Source organism: Macaca fascicularis, chromosome 12, assembly GCF_037993035.2.
Source record: "Macaca fascicularis isolate 582-1 chromosome 12, T2T-MFA8v1.1".
Classification (NCBI taxonomy): domain Eukaryota; kingdom Metazoa; phylum Chordata; class Mammalia; order Primates; family Cercopithecidae; genus Macaca; species Macaca fascicularis.
Window position 1 is genome coordinate 53,611,200 of NC_088386.1, and position 19,132 is coordinate 53,630,331.

Sequence of the window (19,132 nt, forward strand, 5' to 3'; positions counted from 1 at the left end):
TCAGTGCCAATGTCCCTTCCCATTTCAGAGCCTTTTGCTGTCTACTCTCCCTGAAGGGCCCTCACTTAACTCATGCTCATGGTTTAAATCTCAACTCAGAGATCCCTTCCTTTAGAAAGTCTTTCTAATCCTCAAACCAGATTCCTCCCATGGTCACCTGTAGGCCCCCTCCACAGCCTCCTCGACTGTTTCTTCAAAGTACACAGCTTGCAACTATGTCATGATAGGAGTCATTATTTAACTAATGCCTACTGTCTAGACTATAAGGTTCTGGAGAACAAAGACTGTACGTATTTTATTTGTGTCTATCGCTCCAAGCATCTAAAACAACACAAGACACACCAGGCACTCAATAAATACTTGTCAAGTGAAGAATGAATCTTTTGCATAGCATTTCCCTTGTAAACTCTCACTATAATTTCACAGTCTTTGCAAGACTCATACTTTCCTTATTCAGTCCTGGTCAGTACAGCTCTCCCTGGCTGTTCCTCCCCTTACATCTCACACAGTGGGGAGGAAAGTCCTCTGTACCATCAGCGTACATCTGTGGCAGTGTCTAGAACCTCTTGTTCCCTCATATGCACATGGCTTTCCCCTCTGTCAAAACCAAGCCCCAAATTCACCTCCTTTGGGGAGGTCTCCAAGTTCAATTTTCCCTCAAGTCATCACTTCTTCCCTCCTTCCTTTAGAACTAGATTTGCACTGGGAAGACAGGAATTCGTTCTCATGCAGATGCTGTCTTGAGAACATTTATCCTTTTTTCATGTTCCTGAGCTGTCTTCATTTCCTTTGTACTCTTAGCATGTTTTGTCCTCTACAGGTATCTTCTGACTGCTTACCTATGCATATTCTCGGTCTGGGCACCGGCTTTTTACTTCACCTGCAACACGCTTCTCTACTCATTCACTCTTACCCTCTTTGAACACCCTTCAAGAAGCAGATTGGCCTGCAAAAACCCTCTTCTGGTCATTTCTATGTATGTTTGTGTGCATTTTTTGTATTTTTTTTCCTTTTTTCATTCATTCATTATAAACATATAGTCCTCCTTCTTCCCCAGTAGAATCTGAGACAGCTTATAAGGTTGAGTAATATATCAAGATAGTATAAGTTAGAACTAAGTGGGCAAGAAAAGGAAAAGCAAAGGGAAGGGGCATCAACTGGTACAAGTCTGAAGTGCTCCTGTGCATTCCAGACAGTCTGTGCCTCAGCAGAACTTGGACCCTGACTTGGCTTGGGGCCAGCTAGCAGTTGCCTCATAAAGAGAACAAATTTACAGCATCTCTAAAATAAAAATGCAAAGTAATGATCAGGAGAAGAACAACTAATCCTGATTCTAAGAGGCCACAGTGTGCAGAGATGAGTGTGGATCTCAGACTGCCTGGGTGTGGAGTTGGGGGATGAGCCCAAGTTGGGCGTCAGTGTGTTCACTCCAGGACACCGCCCTGAGGTTCTCAACACGGGTGCATACTAGGATCACCAGGGAAGCCTTTTGAAAACACTGTTCAGAGGTCCACCTCAGACCAATTCAACAAGAATCTCTGGGAGTGGGACTAGGAAGCTCTATTTTTTATTTTGCAGCCTAAGTTGAGATTTACCAATTTAGAAGAGTGGACAGTCTGTGACTCTGGCCCGTGCTCTTCCAGCTAAACTTCTAAAACTCTTTACGCCTTGTCTCCTAAAGATCTTTATACATAGTTATATAAAGATCAAGTTCTTTTACTTGACTCACTCCTCGATGCTAGCAACAGTATCTTATTCATTTTATATCCCAGCAACTTGCACAGTGCCTGGCACATAGTAACACTGAAAGAATTTTACACACACACACACACACACACACACACACACACACACGTTTACAATTTATATAACAGGTGATATATTAAAAATTACATATAATTATGACATAATTGTATACTATACATTATATATTAATAAAATAATATATACCTCATTCAGTCTTACTATGCATGTATATATGTTTTTGTTTTGTTTTGTTTTGTTGAGATGGAGGCTCACTCTGTCACCCAAGCTGGAGTGCAGTGGCGCAATCTCGGCTCACTGCAAGCTCCACCTCCCAGGTTCATGCCATTCTCCTGCCTCAGCCTCCTGAGTAGCTGGGACTACAGGTGCCCGCCACCACACCTGGCTAATTTTTTGTATTTTTGGTAGAGATGGGGTTTCATCATGTTAGCCAGGATGGTCTCGATATCCTGACCTAGTGATTCACCCACCTTGGCCTCCCAAAGTGCTGGGATTACAGGCATGAGCCACCGCACCCGGCCACATGTGTATATAAATACATTCATACATATACACAGGTACACACACATATTTGTTGGTGTGTATAAAATTATATACAAAAACATACAAAAAACTAAACCCCAGCAAAAGATGAAACAAAAATGAACAAAATCACAAAAATAAATAACAAAAAATAGCTGACTATCTCTCAGGGTAATTTTATCCAAATGTTATCACCTGAACAAGTCTTCAGATCGACATGTATATATTAGTCAATATAATTTGCTTTTGTATTCCATTTTCATTCCCAAACATCAGCACAGGAAACAGTTAAGTTTAATCATTGCTTAGAAAAACTCAATCTGTAATCCAAAGTACACAAAATAACGTTTTTGACTTATTTTTATCAGCTATAGAATGTTATCTAGTGGTTTGCATCCTGTAGAGGCTTCATAAGGGATGTAAACTATCAACTTCAGGAATATAACAGTTTGAATTTTATTTATTCCTTTTACAAACACAGGTCTGAACATTTGGGATTCATTTTGGAGACCCTTGATAAAATCTATGAACCCGATCTTCCGGAAAACACACATTCATACATATGCTCCCAAATCTGCATATAATTTCATGGGTTTGTGCACCTTCCTCAGGCCAGGTTGTGGCAGGACACCTGTGTCCTCTACCAAAGGCCACAACTCATGTGGGTGGCTCTTGCCACACTGCTGTCCTCCCTGGGTTCTGGTAATTGCCCCGCTTCAGCCCTCTCAGTTCAGGGCTGGTAACAGTTGTTTCCAGCTGCATCATCCCTTGTTGCTCCCTAAATCCTGCCCACCCCTTGTAAACAGTCCCTTCAGTAAGTTCTCTCAGTTCCCTGTTTAATTATGCCATCTGGTTCCTGCTGAGACTCAGTAATACAACCTCCAAAATACATCTGGGGACCTAAACCATTTTGAAAATCACTGACTTAAGGAACTGAAGTCATTCTATATGAAGATCTTTCAATTATACATTTTTTTAAAATTGCAAAACAGAAGCTAATTCTTTTTTTAACTGGTAAAATACTTTTAAAAATATAATCTTCTGTACAAGAATGCATTCTTTTATTTGGAGATTCTCACGAACTCTCCAGGGCCTGCAGCTTGAGAAACATGGTGCTCAACTTATTTTCCTGGCTGGCTGCTGGGCATCACATGTATGATAGAATTGAAAACTTGCGTAAAAGATAGATTAATGGCCTCTATTGTTTGCCTCCAAGCTACAAGTCCTGTCATCCCGTCATGGAAGGAAATTAAAATTGTCTGATACATACTGAGTTTCATAAAGCCGCACTGTTCCTCTCCAGGATCCTGTGTGGCTCTAGATGTCTATATCATAGATTTTTTTTTTGAGGATTTGATCAACAATCTTCACCTCAGGGTTGGAGCTATGTAAATTAATCTTTAATTGTTAAGATCTCCCTTTGTTCCTTTTAAAAATACCTGAATTATACATGTTTTTTCTTTCCCAATCCTCCAGGACTTTCTCCATCTTTTAATGATCCTAAAACTATAGCCAGTGACTCTGCAAACCACTGTCTCCTAAAATGAATAACTGGAAAAACTTACCATTTGCAATCTGCTTCATTATTCACTTCTCAATGATTTTCTCAATTTCTGATTTGTTTTCTCACTCTTCCCAAACAGAAGTCATTCAATCTAGAATCAATTTAACATTCGTTTTTCTAAAAAACTGAGCATAGCATTTTTCACTTGAGAACAAAAGCTGTTAAACCACTTTTTCCCCTTGAAGCATTAAGCTTGATTTAAATATTATTTTTATTAGTTTAAAGTAGTTTAGAAATTCATTAGGCAAACAACCTAGACCAGTATATTTTGCACAGGACTGGCCTAGAATTGCCCTACCAAAAAATAGTAATTTAAGGTTGTGTCTATCTTTCTAAATTTCTAATATTTCTTGGAAAAGCTGTACCATCTATTGTAGCTTAATTGTTAACACTGTGAAGCACTGTGGATGTTCCAGGGTTACAGACATTATCTGGGTCATTGGATTTTGCCCATTCCTTGTTAAAACAGGAAGATGGATCTTTAAAAATCTAGATGCTTTTCATATCCAAATCAACTTTTTTCATTTGAGATCAAGTTTGTACATTTCCTACCAGCATTCCAACCAACAAAAACCAATGAGGAGATGAAATAAAATGTCACCCAAGTTCCACTTCCTCTAGGTAAATGATCAGCAGTGACCATGAGTCCTCTACTCAGATCTGTTTCCTACACTTCATGGTTCTACCTTCAGCGCTATCTTCTTCCTTCCCCTAGGACCTCAGAGGACTCACCTCTTAAAGAGCCAGTCCCACTGTTGGTTTAAGGCTGCAATGCTATGAACTCACTCCAAGTAAACAAGCAAATGACAGAACAAATATATTTATAAAGAATCTACTTTCTGTAAGTCACAAGACTAGGTGTTATGAGAGAACAAGATGCAGCCAGCTCTGTTAAGCAATTTGCAACCTAATAAGTTCAAGGCACTAAGACAAATGTGTGAATGACTAGGACTCGAAGGATAATCTGATAGACTCCAAAAAAGAGGTAGAAATACAAGTGTTTTGAGAGGTTAAACCAAGAAAATGATACTACGGAGCTGAGAGGGTTTGAAAGGGTTTTTGGCTAAGGTGGATATTCGAAATGAGCTTTACTTAAGGGTATTTTGATAGAGGTTCTAGGGGAGGTGTTGTCACTAAAGGGAAAAGCATTAAGAAAAATGAGGAAAATACAGGACATATGACTAGAATGGTGAAGATTCCTGGTTGGCTGAATCTGGAAGTGTATTTTGGGAGTCTATTAGGTAGGGTCCTAAAAGTCAGCTTAAGAAGATTGGATGGTATTGGCCAGGCAATGGGAAGTTGTTAAAAAGTGTAAAAGCACTGGTTCTTTTTCAGATAAAGATCACTAACAAGAACACCTGGATGTAGATGACCACTACTTGACCGGCTACATTTCACAATTTCCAAGGTGGTGGTGGGTGATCGGGGGAGATAGATTAAAGATAAGATGAGGCCTCCAAAGACACTATTTGCTTGTCAGATTAGTCAGTTTCCTTACTTGTGAAGGTCAGTGGCTTCAGATTTTTACCTAAAAAGTCAAGCCGCTTACATATTTCAGAATAAAAATTGCCTTTTCATGTGAAAGATCATGTGCTTCCAAAATCTTCTTATGTTAAAAGGCTAAGGAGAGTTCAAATATGACAGAGCCTGAGCAGAGGCTGTGGAAGACAGTGGCACTGAAATGACTGATGAGTGAGAGATGTCAGTGAAGATCTCAGCATCTATGCAGATAAAACCTTTTATGGTTTTGCGGCTAATAAAAAATTAGCTTTTCCAAAAAAATGTATAAAATTTGATTCATTAAAAAGTAAAGTCTCAGTGAAATTCTGATACATGCTGTAACATGGATAAACCTCAGGATATTATGCTAAATGAAATACTACACACATACAGATAAATACTTTGCGATTTTACTTGTATGAGGTACTTAGACAAATTCACAGAGAAAGAAAGTAGGAAACTGGTTACCGGGGCTGAGAAAAAGAGGAAGTGGGATTCATGGTTTTATGAGCACAGAGTTTCAGTTTGGGATGATGAAAAAGTTCTGAAGATGGATAATGGTGATAGTTGCACAGTAACGTGAATGTACTTAATGCTACTGAATTGTACATGCAAAAGGGTTAAAATGATAAATGTTATGTAAGTTTCACTATTATAAAAAAGTAAAGGCTCAGTGAGGTCTATTTTGTGTTTTTTTATACCAAATTCTAATTTACTAATTTTATTAGTTTACTCATTGCTGATACTCATGCCTGCAGGTTGCTATTTCTATGTGGGCTTCTCTGATCTACAGGACTAGTTAAATGGCTTTAAGAAGGTTCTGTGGTGAGTGATGAGTCACAGCAAAGGAGTTGAGTGTCGTAATTGCTACCAGCAGGGAGACTGTGTAGCCTGATGTTCTTATCTCCAATATAAGACTGTATCTGCCAAGAAGTCCTAAATCTTTGAATCAGGCAGTTCAGGCATTCTTGCTCCAGATAGCATAGCTGACTGAAGTTATTTTTTAAAACAATTTATCAGACTCAGGAATGCAGTGAGAAGATATGACTGACACATCAATAGCTATCAGAGAGAATGATTAAATCTAAAATACTAGAGAGAACAGAAGAAGGTAGACACACCAGGGAATATTTCTATAGGATCAAAGTCTGTGAGTTTAAAATGGAATTTTCCTGCATCAATCCAATAGGCATTACCCTGGGTATAAATACTCTGGTGTCTCATTAACAGAAGAACAACTAATAAGGTAATTTATCTTTTCAGGTTGTCATAGCATACATGGGACCCTGTGGGATCAAAATATGTTGTTAGAGAAAGAAATGAATTATCATGAAGTGGAGGGAAATAATAAGAAAAAATGAAAGGAAATATTGAGAGGGAAGGGAGACTAGTAAGCAAGGAGGACAGTTGTGGAAGGATATTATGAGAAGAAGTTTACTGGGGGTTTTGCAAGAGGGAGAGCTATTATACCCCAAAGCATCGAGAACATCTACAAAGCCTGCATGAAATATTTTGGGAAGAGAATCAAAACATGCTAGAAAAAAAAGAGAAAACTTAAAGCCAGGTTTGTGACCTGAGCTTACAGCTGATACCAAACATGAAGGCTAAGGTTTAAAGCTCATGTAGACATGAAGCCTCATGTCAGGTGAGGTGGATATTGGAACTAAGACCCAGCTGAAGAAATCTTCCCACCTACACAGGAGATTCTAGTGAATCTAGTTTGTCTCTGTTTAACAAGGCAATGGGAAAAAACATACAATTCCCTAAGAAAGTCAAACTCCATGCCTGAGTCTGGCTTAAAATTTGAATTTATGTTTCAGGAACTCCCATTTTAAAAGATATACAGAAAATTGGGTCATGGAACAGAGATGCCCCTGGTACTTCTGGCATAATAAATGCAAAACCACCTGGGGAAGCAGACACACCCAGGTGACACAAGATTCTCACAAAATAGCCAGCCTTGTTGAAGAAAAGCTCATGATAGAAAGTCACAGAATAAGCGAGTAACAATATTTGTATGAGGCACAGTCAACAGGAGGATTAGACCCAAGAATGTGACTATAATTGGGCCTTAGAAAGCAACTGCCATAGAATAGCTTTAAAATCTCAAAGCTATACCAGAAGTAATTAAAACACAAGAATAAGAAATGTGAAAAGACATGTGAGGATCATGGCGGACGGGAGGCAGGACTAGATTGCAGCTCCATCTCGGACAGAACTGTGTGTGGAGGCTTGCATCGTGAATTTTTGCTCCACAACGGCTGCGGGAATAAATCAGGAAACTTGAGAGGACCCACAGACCCCCTGAAGAAAGCAGATTGCTCCTGCAGGGTCTGGGGGACAACCCAAATACTCTGAGTGCCCAAACTGGAAGTGGGAAAGGGAGACTGTCTGCCCCAAAACACACCTCCCTCGAAGGCCTAGGTTATGGGAGAAGATTTTGACCTTACCTGGAGCTGAGTCAATTTAGAAAGCCGAGTGAAATACAGGGGTAGAGGAAGCAGTGGGAAAAGCCCTGGGAGCTCGCTGGGTCCCCTGGCAAGCTGTTTTTGCCTGGCCTCACAGGGGCGCTTTGGAAGGATAGCCAAAGGTGCTGGGAAAAGGCCACAGGGAGAAGGAAATCTCCAGCTGAATTTTGTAACAATTTGAACTGATGGAGAAGCCTCCTGGCCAGTCGCTCCTCCCTTGGGGGAGGGCGTCAATCCGACGTGCTGACTCCACAGGTGGGGGAAGAAGGAAAGCCATATTTGCTTTTGCAGCTGGGAGGCAGGTAGTCTGGGGCAAGTTCTCAGCCCAGGTAGCTGAAGACAAAAGCGTATACTCTTGGAGTTCTGAGGCCCTGCCCACCACCTGTTCCTCCCCATACTATCATAGCTGATGCTCTCTGGAAAGCACTACCTCACGGCCAGAGGCCAAACAGCACAAAAATAGTGCATTTAACCACTGAAGCTAAGAACCCTCAGGGTCCATTTCACCCCTCTGCCAACTCCACTGGAACAGGTTGTTACATATGAGTTCTAAATTTCCTTTCAAAGAATCAATATGTCAGTATGTTCAATTCTTTACCGTCTACTTTTAAACTTAACTTCCTCATAAAGCAAACTTTTTCCATTACCTGCTCCACCCTGACTCATTTCAATCACCTGCTCCACCCTGACTCATTCTGATTACCCGCTCTGTCATAACCATTTTTCCTGCCAAAACACTCACCTCCCCCCCCCCCTTACTCTCTTTAAATTAGCCAATCGGAATTTAGTTTAGCCTGTGCAGTCTAACCCTAGCCAGTAGGGGAATGACACAGCAGCATGGGCCACCTGCATCAGGGATACGAACCCTTTCCCCTCCCTTGTCCAAGTGTGTGCTCACCATTCCTTCATCTGTAAGGGCACACCCTTCTATAGAAGTACCTTGCCTTGCTGAGAATTGAAAAGAAAATTTTATATTCGAGTGCTATTTCTTTTGCAGCACCAAAACTTTATACATAACAAGGTGCTGGTATCCATGGCTGAGAGACCCAGGCAGTTCACATCACAGGACTCAGCAGACAACCCCCAGTACCAGCCACGTAGTGGTAGACTCACTAGGTGGCTAGATCCAAAAGAGAGATAACAATCACTACAGCTTGGTGCTCAGGAAGCCACATCAATAGGAAAAAGGGGAGAGTACTACATCAAGGCAACACCCCATGGGACAAAATAATCTGAACAACAGCCTTTAGCCCTAGGCCTTTCCTCTGACAGAGTCTACTCAAATGAGAAAGAACCAGAAAACCAACTCTGGTAATATGACAAAATAAGACTCTTTACCACTTGCCAAAAAATCATACTAGCTCACCAGCAATGGGCCCAAACCAAGAAGAAATCCCTGATTTACCTGAAGAATAATTCATGAGGTTAGTTATTAAGCTAATCAGAAAGGCACCAGAGAAAGATAAAGCCCAATGTAAGGAAATCCAAAAAGTGATCCAAGAAGTGAAGGAAGAAATATTCAAGGAAATATATAGTATAAATAAAAAACAATCAAAACTTCAGGAAACAATGGACACACAGAAATGCAAAATGCTCTGGCAAGTCTCAGCAATAGAACTGAACAAGTAGAAGAAAGAACTTCAGAGCTCAAAGACAAGGTCTTCGAATTAACCCAATCCAACAAAGACAAAGAAAAAAGAATAAGAAAATATGAACAAAGCCTCCAAGAAGTCTGGGATTATGTTAAATGACCAAACTTAAGAATAGTTGGTGCTCCTGAGGAAGAAGAGAATTCTAAAAGTATGGAAAACATATTTGGGAGAATCATCAAAGAAAATTTCCCTGGCCTTGTGAGAGACCTAGACAACCAAATACAAGAAGTACAAAGAACACCTGGGAAATTCATCGCAAAAAGATCACCTAGGCATAGTCATCAGGTTATCTAAAGTTAAGGTGAAGGAAAGAATCTTAAGAGTTGTGAAACAGAAGCACCAAGTAACCTGTAAAGGAAAACCTATCAGATTAACAGCAGATGTCTTGCAGAAACCCTACAAGCTAGAAGGGATTGGGGCCCTATCTTCAGCTTCTTCAAAACAATTATCAGCCAAGAATTTTGTATCCAGCAAAACTAAGCTTCATATAAGAAGGAAAGATAGTCTTTTTCACATAAAGAAATGCTGAGAGAATTTGCCACTACCAAGCCACTACTACAAGAACTGCTAAAAGGAGCTCTAAATCTTGAAACAAATCCTGAAAACACATCAAAACAGAACCTCTTTAAAGCATGAATCTCACAGGACATATAAAACAAAAATATAATTTAAAAAACAAAAACAAAAAACCAAGTTATACAGGCAACAAATAACATGATGAATGGAACTGAATACTAACCTTGAATGTAAATAGCCTAAGTGCTCCCCTTAAAAGATACAGAATCGCAGAATGGATAAGAATTCATCAACCAACTATCTGTTGCCTTCAAGAGACTCACCTAAAACAAAAGGACTTGCACAAACTTAAGGTGAAGGTGTGGAAAAATGCATTTCATGCAAATGAACACCAAAACAAGCAGGAGTAGCTACTCTTATATCAGACAAAACAAACTTTAAAGCAACAGCATTCAGAGAGACAAAGAGGAACATTATATAATGATAAAAGGCCTTGTCCAACAGGAAAATATCACAATCCTAAACATATATGCACCTAACACTGGAGCTCCCAAATTTATAAAACAAGTGATAATAGACCTAAGAAATGAGATGCACAGCAACACAATAATAGTTGGGGACTCCAATATTCCATGGAGAGCACTAGATAGGTCATCAAGACAGAAAGTCAACAAAGAAACAATGGATTTAAACTATACCCTGAAACAAATGGACTTAACAGATGTATACAGAACATTCCATCCAACAACCACAGAATATACATTCTACTCAACAGTATATGAAACTTTCTCCAAGATAGACCATATGATAGGCCACAAGACAAGCTTCAATAAATTCAAGAAAATTGAAATTATATCAAGCACTCTCTCAGACCACAGTGGAATAAAACTGGAAATCAACTCCAAAAGGAACCTTCAAAACCATGCAAAATACATGGAAATTAAATAACCTGCTCTTGAATGATCATGGGGTCAACAATGAAATCAAGATGGAAATTAAAAAATTCTTTATACTGAACAACAATATCAACACAACCTATCAAAACCTCTGGGACACAGCAAAGGCGGTGCTAACAGGAAAGTTCATAGCCCTAAACACCTACATCAAAAAGGAGGGAAGAGCACAAACAGACAATCAAAGGTCACACCTCAAGGAACTAGAGAAACAAGAACAAACCAAACCCAAACTCAGCAGTAGAAAGGAAATAACCAAGATCAGAGCAGGACTAAATGACATTGAAAAAAAAATACAAAAGATAAATGAAACAAAAAGCTGGTTCTTTGAAAAGGTAAATAAAATTGATAGACCACTAGCAAGATTAACCAAGAAAAGAAGACAGAAAATCCAAATAAACTCAATAAGAAATGAAATGGGAGATATTACAACTGACACCACAGAAATACAAAAGATTAGTCAAGGCTACTATGAAGACCTTTATATGCATAAACTAGAAAACCTAGAAGAGATGGATAAAATACTGGAAAGATACCACCCTCTCAGCTTAAATCAGGAAGAATTAGATACCCTGAACAGAGCAATAACAAGCAGCGAGATTGAAATGATAATTTAAAAAATTACCAACAAAAAAGAGTCCAGGACCAGACGGATTCACAGCAAAATTCTACCAGACATTTAAAGAAGAATTGGTATGAAGCCTATTGACACTACTCCATAAGACAGAGAAAGAGGGAACCTACCCTTAATCATTCTATGAAGCAAGTATCACCTAAATACAAAAACCAGGAAAAAACATAACCAAAAAAGAAAACTACAGTCCAATATCTCTGATGAAAATAGATGCTAAAATCCTTAACAAAATACTAGCTAACCAAATCCAACAGCATATCAAAAAGATAATCCACCATGATCAAGTGGGTTTCATACCAGGGATGCAGGGATGGTTTAACATATGCAAATCAATAAATGTGATACACCACATAAACAGAATTAAAAACAAAAATCACATGATCATCTCAATTGATGCAGAAAAAGCATTTGACAAAATCCAGCATCTCTTTATAATTAAAACTCTCAGCAAAGTCAATACACAAAGGACATACCTCAATATAATAAAAGCCATCTATGACAAACCCACAGCGAACACAGTACTGAAAGGGGAAAAGTTGAAAGCATTCCCCCTGAGAACTGGAACAAGACAAGGATGTCCACTCTTACCACTCCTCTTCAACGTAGTACTGGAAGTCCTAGCCAGAGCAATCAGACAAGAGAAAAAAATAAAGGGCATCCAAATCAGTAAAGAGAGAGTCAAACTGCTGCTGTTTGCTGATGATATGATTTTTTACCTAGAAAACCCTAAAGACTCCTCCAGAAAGCTCCTAGAACTGCTAAGAAAAATTCAGCAAAGTTTCCAGATGCAAAATTAATGTACACAAATCAGTTGCTCTTCTGTACACCAACAGTGACCAAGCTGAGAATCAAATCAAGAACTCAACCCCTCTTACAATAGTTGCAAGAAAAAAATTACTTCAGAATATACCTAACCAAGGAGGTGAAAGACCTCTACAAGGAAAACTACAAAACATTGCTGAAAGAAATCATAGACGACACAAACAAATGCAAACACATTCCATGCTCATGGATGAGAAGAATCAATATTGTGAAAATGACCATACTACCAAAAGCAATCTACAAATTCAATGCAATCCCCATCAAAATACCATCATTTCTTCACAGAATTAGAAAAAACAATTCTAAAATTCATATGGAACCAACAAAGAGCCCACATAGCCAAAGGAAGACTAAGCAAAAAGAACAAATCTGGAGGCATCACATTACCTGATTTCAAACTATATTATAAGGGCATAGTCACCAAAACAGCATGGTACTGGTATAAAAATAGGCACGTAGATCAATGGAACAGAATAGAGAACCCAAAAATAAACCCAAATACTTACAGCCAACTGATCTTTGACAAAGCAACAAAAACATAAAATGGGGAAAGGACACCCTTTTCAAAACAAATGGTGCAGAAATAATTGACTACCCACATGTAGGAGAATGAAACTGGATCCTCACCTCTCATCTTATACAAAAATAAACTCAAGATGGATTAAGGACTTACATATATGATCTGAAACTATAAAAATTCTAGAAGATAACATTGGAAAAGCCCTTCTAGACATTGGCTTAGGCAAGGATTTCATGACCAACAGCTCAAAAGCAAATGCAATAAAAACAAAGATAAATTTTTGGGACTTAATTAAACTAAAGAGCTTTTGCACAGCAAAGAAACAGTTGACAGAGTAAACAGACAACCCACAGAGTGGGAAAAATCTTCACAATCTATACATCTGACAAAGGACTAATCCAGAATCTACAACAAACTCAAACAAATTAGTGAGGAAAAAAACAAACAATCCCATCAAAAAGTGGGCTAAGGACATGAATAGACAGTTCTAAAAAGAAGATATACAAATGGCCAACAAACATATAAAAATGCTCAGCATCACTAATGATCAGGGAAATGCAAATCAAAACCACAATGGGATACCACCTTACTCCTACAAGAAGGGCTATAATCAAAAAGTCAAAAAATAGTAGATGTTGGCATGGATGTGGTGAACAGGGAACACTTCTACACTGCTGGTGGAAATGTAAACTAGTACAACCACTATGGAAAACAGTGTGGAGATTCCTTAAGGAACTAAAAGTAGAACTACCATTTGATCCAGCATTCCCACTACTGGGTATCTACCCAGAGGAAAATAAGTCATTATATGAGAAAGATACTTGCACATGCATGTGTATCGCAGCACAATTCGCAATTGCAAAAATGTGGAACCAACCTAAATGCCCACCAATCAACAAGTGGATAAACGGTGATATATATATATATATATATATATATATATCATCAAAGATAGATGTATAGTAGTATCCATATATACGTATGAATACTACTCAGCCATAAAAAGGAATTAGTTAATGGCATTCGCAGCAACCTGGATGGAATTGGAGACCATTATTTTAAGTGAAGTAACTCAGGAATGGAAAACCAAACACCATATGTTCTCAGCCATGAGTGGGAGGTAAGCTGAGGATGCAAAGGCCTAAGAATGACACAATGGACTTTGGGGATTCAGGGAAAGGGTGGGAAGCAGGTGAGGGATAAAAGACTACAAATAGGGTGCAGTGTATACTGCTCGGGTGATGGGTGGACCAAAATCTCACAGATCACCACTAAATAACTTACTGATGTAATCAAACACCACCTGTTCCCCCAATAACCTATAGAAATAAAAAAAATTTTTTAAACTTTTTAAAAGAAATACAAAAAGACAAGTTTGCTTCGAATGATGTTAATGATGATGATGATGATAGCATAGCACTGACCACATACTACACACTCTATTTTTGCAAATATTAACTCATTTAATTCTCACAACATTATAGTATTATTATTGTGTTATGAGGCATTATTATTTTCCCATTTTATAGTTGAGGAAACTAAAGTACAGTGAAGTTAAGTAACTTGCCCTGGGTCATAGATCTAATAAGTGACAAGAGTTGACATTTGCACAAGGGCATTCTTTATTTGGAGTACAGGGCCTTAGGCACTATACTAAATTAAGAACTAAATCTATTTCCAAATGAAATTTCAAAAGAACTTCAGGATTTGAGAATTACAAAAGTTAAAATGTTGGTAATTGTACAGAAAATTCAGCAGGTGAGTTAAAGAGCTAGTTAGGCATAGTTGAAGAAAAAAGGCATGTATAATAATGTATAATGGAATTGAGAAAATCTAAGAATGTAGTATAAAAAGGAAGAAATGGCAAATATATAAGCAAAAGTAAGAAATCAAGAGAAGAAAGTAAGACGATCCAATATATTTCTGAAAGTTTCAGAAGGAAAGAATACAGAGAACAATAAAGAGGCAAAATTCAAAATATAATGACTAAGAAATTTCCAAAGTTGGTAAAAGACATGAATATTCAAGAAGCACGGTATAAAGATACATCACAAATGAATATATGTAATAAGGTTGTCTAAGAAAACTAAGAGAAACTGTTAAAAGGAAGCAAAAAAGGAAAGAGATTTCTTACGAAGGAACAGTTAGATGGATAGCACATATCTCAAGAGCAACTGCAAACACTAAAAAATTCTAGATTATCTAGGTGATAATATCTGCAGAGTCCTGAGGAAAAATATTTTCAACTTAGAATTCTATAAGCAAGTAGAAGACCAATCAAGTATGAGGACAAACTGAAAACATTTTTAAGCAAATAAAAATGGAGAGACTCCCCTACACTTAGGTTATTGATGAAAGAATAGCTAATTGAAGGATACACTTCAGGTAAAAAAATAATTGACTCAGATAGGAAAATAGGATGCAAGAAGAAATGGTGAGCAAAGGAATACAAAAATAATAACTGAAAAAAATCTGAGGGATTAAAAGTAAGTACTAAATAATATTAAAATGGAAATCTGAAATATAGAGTTGAAGGGTCCTAAGAGCCCACCATCACTGGAGAGGACAGGAGGGGTTTGAAATAACATTAGACTTTATTAGTTGTGTATACTAAAATACAAGGTTGGAGGAGGGGGCAGAGCAAGATGGCCGAATAGAAGCCTCTAGCAATTATCCCCCCACCACCACAGGAACACTAAACTGAGCAACTATCCATACACAAAAGCACCTTCATAAGAACTAAAAGCCAGGTAAGTGACCACAGCACCTAGTTTTAACATCATAAGAGGCACTAAAGAGGGCATGAAAGGCAGTCTTGAATTACCTACACCATTCCTTCTTCATCCCTTGGCAGTGGCTACATGATGCAGAGAGAGAATCTGGGCATCTGGGAGAGGAAAAGTGCAGAAATCATGGAACTTTACATTAGAACTCAGAGCTGGCCTGTCATAGTGGAAAACGACTTGGGGTAGAACTCAGTCGGTGCCCACAGCGTTTAGACCAACCCTAGCCAGAAGCAAATTGTCCATCCCAGTTGTTAGAACCTGAGTTCTGACAAGTCTCACTACGATGGCCTAAGTTCTCTAGAGTTCTAGATAAACTTGAAAGGCAGTCTAGGCTACAAAGACTGCAATTCTTGGGCAAGTCCTGGTGCTGTGCTGGGCTGAGAACCAGTGGACTTAAAGGGCATGTGACCTAGTGAGACACTAACTTGGACAGCCAAAGGAGTGCTTGCATCGCCCCTCCGCCAGCTCCAGGCAGCACAGCTCACAGCTCCAGGAGAAACTCCTTTACTCTGCTTGAGGAGATGAGAGAAAAGAGTAAAGAGGACTTTGTTTTGCAACTTGGATACTAGCTCAGCCACAGTATAATAGGGACTAAGCAAAGTTCTGAGGCCCCCATTCAGGACCTAGGTCCCAGAGACATTTCTAGACACCATAGGCCCGGAGGGAACCTGTTGCCTTTAAGAGAAAGATGCAGCTGCTGCAGGATTTATTACCTGCCGGCTAAGGGGCCCTTGGGCCTTGAATTATCAGCAGCAGTAGCCAGGCAATACTCACCACTGGCCTCGGTTGAGACTCAGAGATGTGCTGGTTTTAGGTGTGACCAAGCACATTCCCCGCTGTGGCGGCTATGGGGAGAGATTCCTTCTGCTTTAGAAAAGAAGAGGGGAGAGTAAAGGAAACTTTGTCTTGCAGCTTGGTTGCCAGCACAGCTACAGTGGGATAGAGCACCAAGTGGGCTCCTGGAGTCCCCGATTCCAGGTCTAGGTTCCTAGATAGCATTTTTGGACCTGCCCTGGGCCACAGGGAAGCCCACTTCTCTGAATGGAGACTCAGGACTGGCAGCATTCACCACAAGCTGACAGAAGAGCCCTTGGGCCTTGAATGAACATCAGCAGTAGCCAGGCAATACTCACCGTAGATCTAGGGCACTGGTGGCTACAAGGAATATTCTGCTTAAGAAAAGAGGAGGGAAGGCTGGGCACAGTGGCTCACACCTGTTATCCCAGCACTTTGGGAGGCCGAAGCGGGTGGATCAGCTGAGGTCAGGAGTTCGAGACTAGCCTGAAAAACAAGGTGAAACCCCATCTGTACTAAAAATGCAAAAATTAGCCGAGTGCGGTGGCAGATGCCTGTAGTCCCAGCTACTCAGGAGGCTGAGATAGGAGAATTGCTTGAGCCCAGGAACGAAGGTTGCAGTGAGCTGAGGTTGCATCACTGCACTCCAGCCTGGGTGATGGAGCAAGACTCAAAAAAAAAAAAAAAAAAAAAAAAGAAAGAAAGAAAGAAAAGGGGAGGGAAGAGTGAGAAGAACTTTTGTTTTGCAGCTTGGGTGCCAGTTCAGCCATAGTAGAATAGAGCACTGAGTATACATGTAAGGTTCTGAACTCCAGGCCTTGGCTCCCAGATGGTACTTCTGGACCTACCTTGGGCCCAGAAAAATTCACTGCTCTGAAGGGAATGACACAAGCTTGGCTGGATTTGCCACCTCTTGATTGTAGAACCCTTGGCCATTGAGTAAACCTAGGTGGTAGGCAAGCAGTGGCCATCCTGGTCCTTGAGCAAGACCCAGTGCTATGCTGGTTTCAGGATGACCCAGCACAGTCCCAGTGGTGGTGGCCATAGGGGTGCTTGTGTCACCCTCCTGCATCTTCAGGTTGCTCAGCACAAAGAGAGGCACCATTTGTTTGGAGGACAGTAAGGGAAGAGAACAAGAATCTCTGCCTGGTAATCCGGGCAATTTTTCGGATCTTACCCAAGACCACCAAGGCAGTATCTTTACAAGTCTGCAAGAGTCACAGCCTTACTGGCTTGGGGTGCCACTTAATGCAGATATAGCTTCACTGACCAAAATCTTAGATCACAACATTCAAGTCTCTTCAAATACCTGGAAAGCCTTCCCAAGAAGGACAGGTACAAAGAAGCACAGACTGCAAAGACTACAATAAATACCTAACTTTTCAATAGTCAGAAACTGATGAATATTCACAAGCATCAAGACCATCCAGGAAAACATGGCCTCACCAAACAAACTAAGTAAGGCACCAGAAACCAATCCCAAAGAGACAGAGGTATGTGACCTTTCAGACAGAGAACTCCAAATACCTGTTTTGAGGGAGTTCGATGAAATTCAAGATAACACAGAGAAGGAATTGAGAATTCTATCAGATAAATTTAACAAAGAGATTGAAATAATTGAAAAGAATCAAGCAGAAATTCTGGGAGTGAAAAATGCAATTAATACACTAAAGAATTCATCAGAGTCTCTTAATAGCAGAATTGATCAAGCAGAATAATTAGTGAGCTTGAAGACAGGCTATTTAAAAATGCATAGAGGAGACGAAAGAAAAAAGAATAACAAACAATGAAGCACACCCACAAGATGTAGAAAATAGCCTCAAAAGAGCAAATCTAAGAGGTACTGCCTTAAAGAGGAGGTAGAAAAAAGAGACAAGGGTAGAAAGTTTATTCAAAAATAAAAGTAACAGAGAACTTCCCAAACCTAGAGAAATATATCAATATCCAAGTACGAGAAGGTTATACATCACCAAGCAGATTTGACCCAAAGAAGATTACCTCAAGGTATTTAATAATCCAACTTCCAAATGTCAAGTATAAAGAAAAGATCCTAAAAGCAGCAAGAGGGAAAAAACAAATAACATACAAAGGAGCGCCAATACATCTAGCAGCCGACTTCTCAGTGGAAACATTTTGGGGGTCCAGGGGACCTTCCCAGCACTTCTTAAATTATACCATTATGATACATGTGATTCCATATCCTGGTAAAAACCCAAAGAAGAGTCATCACTTTATCTGATTCGTGGATATGTCCCATAATGTTCTATAGATACCCAATGTAATTCTTGATACTTGTGATAGTAGAAGATGGTCAATTTGACAAATGCTGAGATCAGGAGACAATAGAGTTGAGGGCTTAGAAGCCAGGTTACCTGGCTTTAAATTCAGATTCTTATCCATTCTGTAATCTTGGGCAAGGTAAGTCACCTTTCTAAGCCTTGGTTTCCCCCATTGTAAAATGCAGGGTAGTAACAGTGTACACCTCATAGTGTTGTTGTTGCAGATCAAATTACCTCATACATGCAAAGCACCTGAAACAATTCCTAGAATTTGGTCTTCCATAAATGTTGGCTGTTACTCTTAGCAGTTCTGACAAAAAAACCTGTCAGTCAAGAATCTGTTGTTCAGGAGTTTGA